Raw genomic sequence first — 14,208 nt, 5'->3', positions numbered from 1 at the left:
CAAGCAAGGAAATCTGCAGTGATGCTCCAGCGACCACATGGATGGTGTAGAGAACAGAGAGCTGAGATGCTGCTACAAGCTGCTCACCCAGGCCAGGCCCAAAAGGCAAAGCCAACTGCTCCCCCATCATGGCTGCTCTGGTCCACAGTTGCTCAGCTTCCTTTCTCCAGCCCCAGGATGTGGTTCCCAGCAGGATGATTACCACGGTTGTAAAAATGCCCACGGGCACCTCTTGGTGGTGGTGGTGATGGGCACTGGAGACAGGAAGGCAGCCAGACCATGCTGTCTACAGCAAGGTCACAGAAGTACCCCCAACCTCTCTGTTAGCCTTGTGGTCAGGACATCACCTGACTGCTGGGGACAACAATGTTTCCCCATGTGAGAGGCGGCCACTATTTCAGGACAGTTAAATGTGGTCCTCTCTAGAGAAGAAAGACAAGATGTAGATTCAGCACGAGAAGAAGCATCAACTCAGTGCAGGTCACACAGACAGGCATCCTTGGGAGGATGTGATGTCCTCCTAGAGAAGGACAGTGGCTTCTGGACAGTGTCACCTGGGATCCCATGGATGAGCAGGTGATGGCAAGTGGGAGGAAGATCAGTGAGCGTCTCTGTTCCTTTTCCCATGTTTGCTCCTTCACCATGGTCCATGACCATGTATGACGGCTGTACACTGTCACTGGTAAACTATGTACAAGAGGTGTCAAGTGACGGGGTTAGAGAAATGGCTCAGGGGTTAGGAGCATTTGATGTTTTTCCAGAAGACCCAGCACCCACACTTGTGTGGCTCTCACAACTTCCTATAACTCCAGCTCTAGGAAATCCAACAATCTCTTTGGTTTCCATGGGCACATTCATGCACACATAAATAAAAACTAAACTCATTCTTTTCAAAAAAGTATGTGTGCCGGGGAGATGCCTTGTGGTTAAGAACACTTGCTGCTCCTGGGACAGACTGGAATTTGAACCCCAGAGCCCATGTTAGGTAGCTTACAAATGCCTGTAACTCCAGCTCCAAGCTATCAGATGCTCTTTTCTGTCCTCCGTGAGAATCCACACTCACATACACATACCCACACTGATCACACATACATGCATAATTTTGAAATCTTTAAAATTAAAAAAAAAGTGTCAAGTAGACTCCAGTCGCTGGGTGGTGTGGAGTTCATTTCAGGACCCCAGGCATTCTGGAAACCACTATGGTTCAGGGTTTGCTATCAACACACCCAGACTGCCGAGGCCTCAGCAAAGCCTGGAGTCTTGAAAGCCCAGGAACGGCAGAGATGGCGTTAAAAGACAATTAAACAAGTGTTGGGTGGGAGGGTGGTGACAGGCGGGTGATAGGGATAGGCAGCAACACTAGGTGTCCTGCAGTGTGGGTGCGGCGAGAAAGACAGTGTCGAGAAACTGTTGGGCTCTGTCATGGAGGGCAGACAGGCGGTTTTAGTATCTCAATGCGATGGAACAAGTCACCAACGAGACTTACTGCGGTTAGCAATAGCCTGGCCTTGAAGCCACCATAGTTCTGTCCTGAGGAAAAAATGGTTCAACTCCTAAATCTGTATCCACAGTGCTCTTTGGCTGTCACACATAAACACTTCTTAGGGGGGTGGAGTTAAGTAAAAAGCCCTACATAGATTTCCTGAGTGTGGTCTGAGCACTGGGTCTCAGGAAAGGTTCTGGGGGAGACAAAGGCTGAGCTGGGGAAGGCCCTACCATGGAGGACCGTGATGGGGTCAGGGGTAGTGCTAGGAGACCAGCTCAGAACTAGTAGCCTAGGCTGCCAGAGTTGGACGACCCCAAAGGCCCCCAGAGTTCTGGCTTGGGCAAGTCTTGGCTCATCATCTCAATGATGCTTCCAGCTCTGAGCTTCTCCCCTTCTGTGACCTTATCAGCCTGCTGGGATGTGTAAACCATGAGCTAACTGTGTGGGAATGCGCTTTCCTCTGGCTGCCCCTTCTGAGTCTGCTAGTCCCCATCCGCACAACGCTGACCTCCACCTCTGTCCACTCCCAGTTTTCCAGTGAGGAACCCAGGCCTGTGGTGCTACAGGCCAGGTATGACTAGCCTCTAGCCACAGCCTTCCGTGGGGTGAGGTACAATAGGGCACCTCTTCTCAGAAGGGCCTTAGTCCCGGCTTCATGACTGCTGTTGTGGTGAGGTACCAGGGACTCTCAGACCCCCAACGTAGGACAGAGCCTGTGCTCATCTAAATGCCCAGGGCTCAGCCAGAGATGCTCTCTCGTTTAAGCTGGGACCACAGGGTCACTGTCCTCAGCCAGGATGTCTGGACTAGGTCTGGGTCTCTGGGGGTGCTGGGCTTGGCTCTGAAGCCTATATTGGTGATTAGGCATCTCCTGCAAAGAGTGCTCCTTCCAAGAGTGGGGAAAACCCAGCCCCTCACCCTGAGCTCACTCTTTGAACAGGGTGGCCTGGGCCCTGCAATGCTAGATGGGCTGTACCTGCCTCTCTTGTATGGTTTCCACGGCGGCATCAAATTTGAGGGGCAACAACGTGGCCTTTTTCTTAAGACATTTCTTAAGTTTTGACATGTCATTCAGTAGCATAAAAGTCACCCCTTCATGGGGAGCAACTCAGCAGCGTGTCACCACACATAAACACAGTCACCTCAAGAGGAGACTCCGTACCCATGAGCAGCTGCTTCTGCTGTGGTATGAGCATGCGTCTCAGTCTGTGCTGTCATGCACGGTGGATGTTTCCTAAGGATGGACCACCCCTACCGGGAAGCTCTGATCGCCGGCACTGGGATCACGAGATCAGTCGGCTACCATTCCCTTGTAGGAGGAGGATGTGCTGGCTAGTCATGTCACCTCGACACAAGCCACTGTCATTTGAGAAGAGGAAACCTCAATTGAGAAAATGCCCCTACCAGATGGGCCCGTGATGCATTTTATTGTGATGCGGGAGGACCCAGCTCACTATGGTGCCACCTCTGGGCTGGTGGTACTCGGAGCTATGATAAACCAGACTGAGCAAGACAGTAAGCAGTAAACCTCCGCTTCAGTTCCTGCCTCCAGGTTTCTGCCCTGATTTCCTGAGACGTGGAAGTGTGGGAAATAAACCTTTTCCTTTCCACGTGGGTTTTTGGCCATGATGTTTTATTGTAGCAATAGAAACCCCAACAAAGAGATGGGGAGGCTCATGAAACCATAGGGCTACGTGACCCTCACAAAGCCCCTCCCAATTGCTAATTTCTACTGTAATTGATTTTAATTAACTGCTACTGTAAATAACTGCAGACACCCAAAAGTCACTCAAGCCCTTGTGTGTAACCCCTAATGAACTCACCGACTCACTGAGCTAAAGCTGGGTCTGGAGAGAACGCTCGCTTTAGTCTGTCAAGCCCCCCTTACGTAAATCGAATAGACATTGCTTTACATCTTCCCAGGAGACGTGCTCTAACTGAATACGGAGAGTGGCTTGTTTATAAGTAGTGAGTTGTTTTCCAGTGTTAGTCCCCAGCCAAGGCATCCACACATGCTCCACCTCACTCTTAGGACAGTGGCGGGTACTGTGTGTCCTTACTTGGCAGGAGAAGCAGCTCGCTCAGTGCTAAGGATCCAGCTCATGCCTTATGTGCGCCAGACACTGCTCTATCACCGAGTGACCCTCTCACCCCCACAGCCCTTACCATATGAACATGAAGCCTTCCGGAAGGGAAGCCCATACCTAATCACCTCTTGTTTATTTTTCTATAGTAACCTTATAGTGAATTTACTTAGCTCTAGAGGAAATCTTGGTTGTTGTCGTCAGAACAATGCGTTTGCTTTGAGTGAAGGTGTGTTGCTGGGTATCGTCTCATTATAAGCAGTGTATCCCTGTAGCACATAAGCAAAGCTCCCTTTCAGCACTGGGACCTGTGTCCCACAGCAGCCCTGCCCAGACATCCCCTATAGCTCTGGCATGCTGCATCTGTTCCCGGTTTAGAGTTTCCATCACTGTCACAAATGCTACCTTTCCCCCTGGCCTCTCTGGATGGAAGTACTTGAATCTGAAAGGGGTTTGTTTCTGGAGATTAGCTGTGTGTACAGCTGCCTTATTGAATTTACTGTCTTCTTGTAGCTTCCCTGGGGCCTACCTGCGGTCTTAATGGGGTGCACATGTGGGTTGGGCTTGTTTCCTGTGTGTTCGAGAGTGGTGGGGGGTGCGGTGGTGTGTGCTCTGTGAGTGTGTGTGTGTGTGTTGTGGTATTGTGTATGTGGTGTGTTTGTGTGTGTTTGTGTGTGGTGTGTGTGGTGTATGTGGTGTGTGTGTATGGTGTGTGTGTGTGTGTGTGTGTGTGTGTGTGTGTGTTGACCCTAGGGGAGGCCTGGCTAATCGCTGGGCTGAGGCAGGAGACTTGCCCACCCAGCACTGTATTTCTTGCTCAATCCCACCCAAGATGGGCTCTGGGTGTGGTCTCTGGGGCCTGTGGATAGTAGACTGGCTATGGGTGGACAGGCACTCCTGGATGAGGTCCCAGGGAAGAGGCCATACTATATACACCTGCATGCAGGATGTCTACCGGGTAAGCCTGAGCACATCTGACTGCGTGCTGGCACTTCAGCTGGGCCTGAGTAGCGGTGCCAAGGCCATGCCTGTGAGCCTGTTTCTCATTTGACAAGTGGCAGCCCTTGTTGTTCCAGGGCTGGGTCTTGAAGCATGGTGCCTCAGTGTGTACTGAAACTGGAGATCCTGAGTCAGGAGCCCAGTCCTTGGGCCCTATCATCCTGAGGCCGGATCAGAGCAATCCAGCAACCATGCTCGGACAGTGGCCTCAGACAGGGTGAAGTAGCTGGGGGGGTGGGGGCACAAGCCATCTGGTGTTGGTTGACCCATCTTTGCCAGCACCAGGCCTTTCTCGAATGACTGTCCTCACTCACCCCAATGCTCCACCCACAGATTCTTGCCAGGGCCCCTTACTGTGCCCCACCCAGCAGCCCTACATGGGCATCTCCCACAACAAATTTTAGGTCCTTAGAGAAAGGGACAACTGGGGACCCTCAGCTTGGATGAGGTAGAAGGCTGAGGGCCTGGCAGCCATCGGGAAGCTACATTTGTCTCTTGAGCTCTCCTGTTGATGTCCTCTGTTTCCAGGCTCCCCACACGCTGCACCCTAGAGGAGCGGCTGGGGAGCAAAAGAGAGGGAGAGGGAGCTGTGGGCCTGTGGCTTGAGGGAGAGCCAGGCCCAGCATGTGGTTTTCATTTTGGGTGTGACTGGCTCCTCTAGCCTCAGTTCCTCCCCCACACTGGGCTGGGGGCTGCCAGGGTGACCCTGCTTTGCCTGGGGCCAGCACGGACAGAAGATATCCTGTGTATCTGCAAGAGAGCCAGTGGGTAGTGACTGGACCTTGGCCACCTCTCAATGCTCTCTTCAAGACCAGTTGGGGTTTATTCATCATGCCCAAGCCCTCTTTCCTGGGCTGACCCTGGGTCTACAGAGCTAATAGAATGGGGGACTCCCAGAACTTGTGGCCTTGCACTAGCCACAGCTGCCTACAACCAAAGTCATCTGCCTGGTGAGTTAGCACACAGAACACCCTTGACTCTGCCTTTCCTGTGCGTTCCTCACTCTTACCACCTGAACAGCCTCAAACAGTGCCTATCTGTAATCACACAGACCAGCATCCTCTGTGGGGACCATGTCCTGGGAAGAGGCTCCTACAGATCAGAAGACACAAAGAAAGTAGATGAGAGAAGTTGGTCCACTCAGCCAACAGCAAGCATCCCTAGGAGTGAGGCAACATTTAACACCACAGAGGCTGCAGGGTCCCAAGCTGCGGTTTGGTGGCAGTCGGGAGTCTGTGCACTAATCTCTCTGCCCAGAGCCCTGCATGGGAGAAGACAGATAGACTAGGCTCCCAGAGAGTAAGCAAGCTCTGCCTGAGACTAACCAAGCCAGGTAGTCAGTGCCCCAGGAGGGCTGTGGTTTGAATACAGACTCAAGCCCAGGCTGGGCCCTAGCATGGAGGTAATCCTGCTGACAAATGGCTTCTGTCATGAGAGGACATGTCGGAGGTTGGCTGGGGAAAAGAATAAGGCACACTAATGAAAGGAAAGGGCTCAGCTGTCACAGAGCAAAGTCAGCTGAGACTGGACCACCCCCCAGGCCGTGGCTGAGGAGGGGCGCAAATGTGAAGTCATCACATAGCTCCCCTGAAGAGGCCTAGCAGGGCCTACACTGCATCCACCTTGGCCCAGTAGCCATCATTCACACATGTCCAGGAGCCAGGAGCTCCCCTGTCATTAGCCAAGCTGGCTAGGCCCAAGGTTGGGTTTTTTTCCTAAGCAATTTCCAGGATTCTACATTTGCTAAAACATTCACCACTTTTATTGGAAAGCTGGCTTCTGGCCCTGCATCTTGGTTTCCCTGGCCCTGGCTCCCTCTCTGACAGTTACCAGGCCCCAGGGCTGGTGTTCAGGCCTGCTCTCCTTGATGGTAGCCAGGCCCTGGAGGAGTCCTCCTCACTCCACATACATTCACAGATCAGTAAGTAGAGGGCTTTCTTAATTAGTGATTGATGAGGGAGGGCCCAACCCATTGTGGGTGGGGCCATCTCTGAGACAGTGGTCCTGAGTTCTGTAAGAAAGCAGACTGAGCAAGCCACAAAGAACAAACCAGTAAATAATACCTCTCCATGGCCTCTGATTCAGCTCAGGTCTGCCCTGCTTTAGTTCCTGTCCTGATCTGCCTCAGTGATGAACAGTGATATGGAAGTATAAGCCGAATAAATCCTTTCCTCTCCAAGTTACTTTGGGCATGGTGTTCCATCACCAAAATAGAAACTCTAACAAAGACAGAGATCGGTACCAGGAGTGGGGTATTGCTGTGATGGACCTGACTGTGATGTTTGGAGGAGGATTTTGGAAGAACTAGAAGAGCCATTGAGTGCTGAGTGCTCAGTGGGCTGTTCTGTGAGGGCTTGAAAGAGAAGACAAAAGCAATGCAGAGAGTGGAGGCCTGGGGTGTTTCAGAAGAAAGCAACGACTCTACCATACCTATTGTGTGAAAAACAAAACAAAACGGTGCAGTGTCTGATCAGCTGGAGCTGAAAAATGAACAGTGGTTAATGAGAGACCAGAACCACTAAAGTAAAAGCTTTGTCTTGTTGGGACGCTGGTCAGCTGGAACTGAGATAGGAGCTGTGATTAAGAAGAGACCAGAAGGGGTTGGGGATTTGGTTCAGTGGTAGAGCGCTTGCCTAGCAAATGCAAGGCCCTGGGTTCAGTCCTCAGCTCCGGGGGGGTGGGGGTGGGGGGGGGTGGGGGTGGGGGGGGTGGGGGTGGGGGTGGGGAGAAGAGACCAGAAGCTGGGAGTTGGTGGCAAATCCCTTTAATTCCAGCAGTCTGGAGGCAGAGGCAGGCGGACCTCTGAGTTTAAGGCCACCCTGGCCTATAGAGTGAGCTCCAGAACACCCAGGGCTACACAGAGAAACCCTATTTTAAAAAGAAGACCAGCATTACTGAGGTGAAATCTGCTGGGAAGTATTTCCTCAGTTAGCACGCAGAAGCTGTGCTCCAGAGGTGGCCCTTACGCTGGCGGCCAAACTTGGTCATGTGTAAGAGTGTCCAAGATGGAACTGTACTGAGGGCATGAAGAGGTCGGCTGAGGTCATTGGTGAAGGTACAACCTCAGCAGCATCTGAAGCCCCAGGATAGAAGGGGTAATGGAGAGAAGCTGAAGCTTGGCACTGTGAAGAGAGCCCAAGAGAGGCTACTGGTCAAAGTGCAGCCCAGTTGTACCAGGAAATCCCAGGATTTTGGAGACACCAGTGCCATGAGAGGACCATCAAGAACGGAAGCCACGGAGTGAAGCTGGCCCGAGTCTAGAAAATATTCTGAATATGTAGCAGAGGGCGGGGCCAGAAAAATGACCCAGTCCCTTTGGAGGAGCCCAGAAGGTTGTAAGTGGATCCCAGACGTGGGTAATTAGTGATTAAACTGTTTCCACTTCAGTTTTGCCTTGTCTGCACCCTTGTTCTCCATTCTGAAGTATTTAACTTATTTTTCACTTTATAAGAGTCCACAGTTTAGACTTGGGTTTTAAAATAGACCTTGAATTCTTAAAAAAAAAAAAAAAAGACTGTGAACTTTTAAGTATTTGAATTTGTAAGACTATGGGACTTTTTACGTTTATAAAATATTTTATGTTGTCTATAGTAATGTGTGATCTTGGGGATGGACAGGAATGAAAAAGTATGGCTTAACAGTGACATGTTTGTGTATCAAGTTGACAAGAGGTCAGTTATACTGGATGGCTTTATGTCAACTTGACACAAGCTGAAGTCACCTCAGAGGAAGGTACCTCAATTGAGGAAATGCCTGTGTGAGCGCAGGCTGTATACAAACCTGTAGGGTATTCTCATAATTAGTGATTGATTGGAAAAGGCCACCTCATTGTGGGTGGTGGTCCTGGGTTCTATGTCTTAAAAAAAAAAAAAAAAAAGGCAGGCAGAACAGGCCATGGAGAAAAAAAACCAGTAGACAGTACTCCTCCATGGTCTCTGTATCGGCTCCTGCCTCCAAATTCCTGCCCTGCTTGAGTTCCTGTCCTGACTTCCTTTGATGATGACCTGTGATGTGGAAGTGTAAGCCGAGTAAACCCTTTCCTCCCCAGGCTGCTTTGGTCGTGGTGTTTCATCACAGCAATAAAAACCCTAACAAGGACACAACAGGTTGATACAATAGTCAACTGCAGCTTTGGTCTTGACCTGCTCTAGTTGACCCATCTCCTCAAACTGGACTTAACCTTGGCCAACCCTAGCCCCAAACACCTGAACATCTTCTGCCTAGTCTAACCCCTACACACACACACACACACACACACACACACACACACACACACACACACACACACACACACACAGATACACACAGACACAGACACACACATACACTTCCTTGCCTAGCCCCTGGTTCTACCCACTCCGGGCCAGGTGGGGACAGAGCCCTGTGCCTGTCCCGTCTATCTGGTTCATGTTTGCATGCCCCTTGCCCTGGCCACTTACTTTGAGCCTGTGAGGTTCATCTCCAGCCAGTTCTAGTGCCAAGCTGCACCTAAAGGGCAGAGGCTCAGATCACACCAGACATATCATAGGACAGAGATGATAGGCCAAGGGTGAGACCAGGCCTGGGCAGCAGCTCTGGTCTTTATCCTGGAGTAGTCTTCGATGTGCAGCCCGAGAGATGCACAGAGCATGTGGTGAGATCCTGGAGAAAGCTCAAGGGGTTTTCAGAATGTTGCCTCAGGTATCTGGGGGTCACAGATGGGAGATAACAGACTGGGCTGCACTGTAGTGTAGCCAAAAACAAAGTTTAGCCCTGGAGGCTGGGGATAAGCAACCCCGAGAAGCTGGCCCTTCCCTTCTGCAGGGCCTCTTCTGTGATGTTGAACACCCTGACCAAGGCAGGTGCCCACTCTGGAAAGCCTGGGCCACAGTGCCCCACTTGGAGAATTTGCTTTCCGGGGCCCTTCACCAGGTCTGGGAATCCAAGGAACAATGTGCAAGGGCAAAGCCAGGACCAGGATGGATGATAGGTGATGGGCAAGGGGCAGAGGGCAGGGGCAAAGGAAGGCCAGGAGGGGCGAAAGACCCTTGGTCTTGGGGGAAAACACTCATACTCAATGTGAAGTGGCCCTGAGCCCAAATTCCTCCTCAGTCATTGTCCTCATGTCCAGGCCATTGTTCACCCACCATGTTCACACATCAGCTGGCTCTGATACCATAAATGCCATCATGGGCCTCCTCCCTCTCTATCCCACAAAGCTGGGGAAAGGGCTGCAGGGACAAAACAAGAGGACAGAATACCTATAGATAAGGAGTCTATGGTGCCAGGCCCAGCATGGCAGCCTTACTTCAATGGACACCAATGGAGGTCACATAAGGAGGACTCCTCAAGGATGTGAAGCCAGGCCTGGGAATGAACGCAATCCGTATAGGACAGGCAGCTGCCCTGAGGGCCATTCCACGCATGGCTTCCTGAGGAGGGGCTGACTTGTAATGCTCTACTCTGGGTCCTGGGGACCAGAGTAGTGCCAAGGCAGGGCATACCAAAGTCAGAACAGGAGCAGCCTACATCCTGGGCATTGCCCAGTGTCTTGCATTAGAGGGCTGGTCTGCCTTGGCGAGGGCCCTAAGAACCCCAAAACCCCCATAGGCTTTCAGCCTTGGGAAGAGATGTAAGTGCTAAATTCTCGGACCTACGACCTTTTAGCCCTGTTAGTTTTAGATCATTCCTTGTGGGAAACCTTTCCTTCTGGACCCAATTAATCCATCCTCAACAAGTTAAGGAGCCCACCCGCATGGTGGTGACTACTTTGGGGCCTCCTAGATGTTCTGCATGCTACCCATGGGACACATCCTTCTCCTTATGGGCCACGTCCCTCCTCCACCTCAGCAGACACAAGAGCAGAGCACTGCTGTGAGTGAGGGGGAGCCATTCCTAATCTTGGCCATAGAGCAACCAGGAACATGTGAGCCAGACGTAACAGATGAGGAAATGATTTACAACGCGTGCCACAGGTAAAAGTAGAGCTTCCCAAACTATGCAAAGAACTCTTGTAAATCAATAAGAAAAAGCACAGGAAGAACTCCCTAAGTAAAAAATCAAAGTGTGTGTGTGAGCAAGTAACAAAGGGGGAACACAAAGGTCACTATAACATGCATGAAAATGTCATGCAAAGCCATCGTTTGTACAGTGGCTTTATTTACACAATAAAAATGGCTGAAGGGCCTGGGGAGATGGCCCAGTGCGTAAATGACTTGCTGTGCAAGAAGAAAGAACTGACATTCAAATCCCTGACATTCACCCAGCAGATGGGCATGGTATAATCCCACACATGGGAGGCAGAGACAGGGAAACCTGGAGTAAGCGGACTAGTTAGACTAGCCAAATCAATGGACTCTGGGTTCAATTGAGAGAACTTGCCGAAGTATACAATATGGAGAGTGGTCAAGGAACCAGCATCAAACTCAGATTTCCACACTCATGTGCACATGTTTACATGCCCACCTATACACATGTGCGCCACATACATGTAAACATGTACATACACACATGCATACTCATGCAAATGTACCTATATATGGAAATATATATGTATATATACACATATGCACAACACACACACACACACATACACACACACACACACAGAGCAGGCAATACAAAGGCTTCACAAGCAATAGAAAAGGAACGGTAAACACAGGCACCATGTCTCCACATGACTGGCCTGTGGAATTTGAGGATATGCATGTTGAGGGGCTGTAAGAAACAGGTACCATCATGCAGTGAAGGAGACGCAGCATGGGATTGTCTCCTCAGATCGCTCGCAGCTGTGTCTCTGAACTCCACCCCCGAGAATCTCACCACACATCTGCTCACCATGAGAATCTCACCATGACAGTGTGCGGCACACAGCGGGGCTGAATGGAGGTTGTGAGTAAGTGGTGCTCCACCAGCAGGCAGTGCAGAGCCCATGCAGACATCCAGTGCTGACACTACAAAGTAACTGCTTAAGTGAGAAGCAGACACTGCCTGTGGGAGGCCTCATGTCTTTGGTTTATAGACGAGGCCTGGGAAGGCCCATGACCTTCCCTCCTTCTGTACTTCTTGGCTACTGCTCAAGGTGACCCGTGAACGATCTATTGGAGATTTCTAAATCTTGATACACTGTCCTGGTTGGGTTTTGTCAACTTGGCACAAACCTAGACATGTCTGGGAAGAGGGAATCTTAACTGAGAAAATGCCTCCATAACATTGGCCAGTAGGGCATTTTGATTAATGATTAATGTGGGAGGGCCCAATCCACTATCGGTGGTGCCACCCCTGGGCAGGTGGCCCTGAGTTGTTTAAGGCAGACTGAAAACCAAGAGAAGCAAGCCAGTAAGAAGCACTCCTCTATGGCCTCTGCTTCAGTTCCTGCCTCTAAGTTCTTGCCTTGAGTTCCTCCCCTGACTTACCTCAGTGATGGAATTTGAACTCAGAGTTGTAAGATAAATCCTTTCTTCCTCAAGCCACTTCTAAACATGCTATACCCAGCAAAAGAAACAGAGTCCTCTCTGGCCACTGGCAGAGGTGGATCCTGGGGAGCAGGCCATCATGGTGATCTGGAGAAGCGGTCAGGGCTCAGGTCTATGGTGGGTGGGAGGAGGGAAGCAGATGTGGACTCAACTCAGTGTTGGTACGGGAAAGACTCAGGTTCCCAGCATGGTCAGCACATGATGGCCCAGGCCACCTGTCTGGGCATCTGTAGAGGCCTCTAGGGCTTGGGTCCAAGGTGGGGAAAGACTAGGCAGGAAGGGGGCCACAGGGCCAGCTGGGGAGTCAACGGCACTGCTCAGAGAGATTAGAGTTCCTCCTCTGGGCCCTGGGCTCAGGCCCAGCAGACCAGATGGTTTTCTTTACTCAGAGAGCCAGCAGCCAGAGGAGGGACTGGCAGCTGGCCTTCCTCCATTCTTCCGTTTTAATAGTTGTTTTTTGCTGGAAAATCCATTTCCAGAGTCACTCTGGGCTCTGAATCAGAGCATCGGGGAGAAGAGGGTGTTTCCTGGCCTCCCTGGGCCCATTCTGGGATCAGTGTGAGGCCAGATTAGGATGGCCACAAGAAGAGTCTGGCTACTGCTATGTCCCTGCCGAGGTTGCCCTAGAATGTCCACCCTCTCCCAAATCCTTATCCAAATAGAGGGGTTGAGAGAAGCCACTAGAAGGGGATGTGGACAGGCCCGAGGTCCCTGAAGCAGGCCCTCTGGTCTACCCATCCTCAGGTCCTGCTTTGCTCCTTGTCCGACCTGCCCAAGTGCTCCTCAGGACTGAAGCAGCCTCTCCCTCCTGCTGCAGGGACTCAAGCCTTCTTCTCGCTGCCAAAGCAAGCACTCTTGCCCGCCCTACCATTCAGGTATCTTGCTCAGTCTTTCCTAAAAGCAGGTGTTACTAAGGAGTCTAAACACAAATCAGCCCCAGTTTGTGCCCCTAGGATTTGTGTTTTTTGATCCTATTTGAGCAAACTACCCCTCTCTGACAAGTCATTCTACAGTTCTGCCCACTGAAGGGTGAAGCTCCTTCCTTTGTTCCCCTTGCTGAGGTCCTAAGCTCTCACACACATTTGCATGCAGATACAGACACAGGAACATACACACTTGTACCCCAATCTATTCTCCCTGTTTCCCTGTTCTTTTAGCTCACTAATCTGGTTCTGAATTGGTCTATTGATACCCTGCCTGCTTTGAGGGGGTGAGGTGCACGAAAGAGTACGGGTATAGATGCAGGGGGCAGAGCAGAATGCCAGCTGTCACATTCCATCACTCTACCTTGTGACAGGGCCTCTCACTGAACTGGAAGCTCCCTGTTTGGCTAGGCTTGCTTATCCACAAGCTCCCAGACCCACCTGTCTGTCTCCCAGTGCCGGAGTAACAGGTACACGCCTAGCTTTTTACATAGGTGCTGGGGACTCAAACATGAGCCCTCGTGCCTGCAGAGCCAGTGTACTTACCCATGAGCCACCTCCCAGTCACCATCTGCATTTTACTATGCCCTTGTCTCATAACCCAGATGGCAGGCACTCATTATTCCATATAAATTTGACCCATTAAAAACAAACAGCTGAGCTCTGGGATTGATGCCACCTGTTCATTGAAGCTCTACAGTTCTACTCACAAGGCTTGTTTCTAGTTTCAACTATTTCAGCATCCTCAGAGGCAGTGCCTCTTTGGTTGATTCCCAGGCTGGACCAATGGTGCCAGGCTCAGAGCCTTTTGGAAATCACCATCAAATCAGTTCCGTGGATCAGGGCCTGCATCTAAAGACATTGCAGTGGAGGAAATAGGAAACAGAATCATAAGCAGCCTGGCACTGTGCTTACATGCTAAAATTTCTGTTTAATTTTCTGTTGGTATTTCCTTCAGTGGATCTGTCCAAAATGTCAGTCCAAGAGCTGCTGGCCTAGGGGCTGTTGTCTAGACAAAAGGGTTAGTCTCACACACAGACCTCCTTCCCTGCATGTGAGAATGGCCTCCCCAACCAGGGCCCTCTGTCCCCTGAATATGTAGTGGGGACTATAGTCCTACCTGCTGCTGCCCTCTTCTGGGTCTCCCCAGGACTGCCTGCTCCCCAGAAGCTGAGTCAGGCCCTGGAGGTCATGAGAGTTAGGCCCAGAAGGGACCCACCAGCGCTCCCACTTGATGAAGCCATTAAAGCTGGGGCCAGGCG

General features: G+C 51.1%; 1 protein-coding gene across 9 annotated transcripts in view; it reads right to left on the bottom strand.

Annotated features, from left to right (window-relative positions):
- Positions 1–14,155, bottom strand: part of Spon2 (spondin 2) — a 35,173-nt gene extending 21,018 nt beyond the window's left edge. The window contains exons 1-3 of one of the 9 annotated variants that reach the window (XM_087582234.1): positions 14,067–14,155; positions 13,657–13,798; positions 11,964–12,135 (exon numbers count right to left, since the gene is read on the bottom strand). The gene's annotated coding sequence lies outside the window, so the exon portion shown is untranslated. Of the gene's footprint in view, positions 1–11,385; positions 11,623–11,963; positions 12,366–13,656; positions 13,810–14,066 lie in introns of those variants that run through there. The other 8 variants (XM_087582226.1, XM_087582218.1, XM_087582217.1 and 5 more) reach the window with 8 other exon arrangements.
- Between the last annotated feature and the right edge of the window lie 53 nt (positions 14,156–14,208).

This window comes from Rattus norvegicus, chromosome 14 (assembly GCF_021556685.1).
Source record: "Rattus norvegicus strain SHRSP/BbbUtx chromosome 14, alternate assembly SHRSP_T2T, whole genome shotgun sequence".
Lineage (NCBI taxonomy): Eukaryota > Metazoa > Chordata > Mammalia > Rodentia > Muridae > Rattus > Rattus norvegicus.
This window is presented reverse-complemented; position numbering and strand designations above follow the sequence as displayed.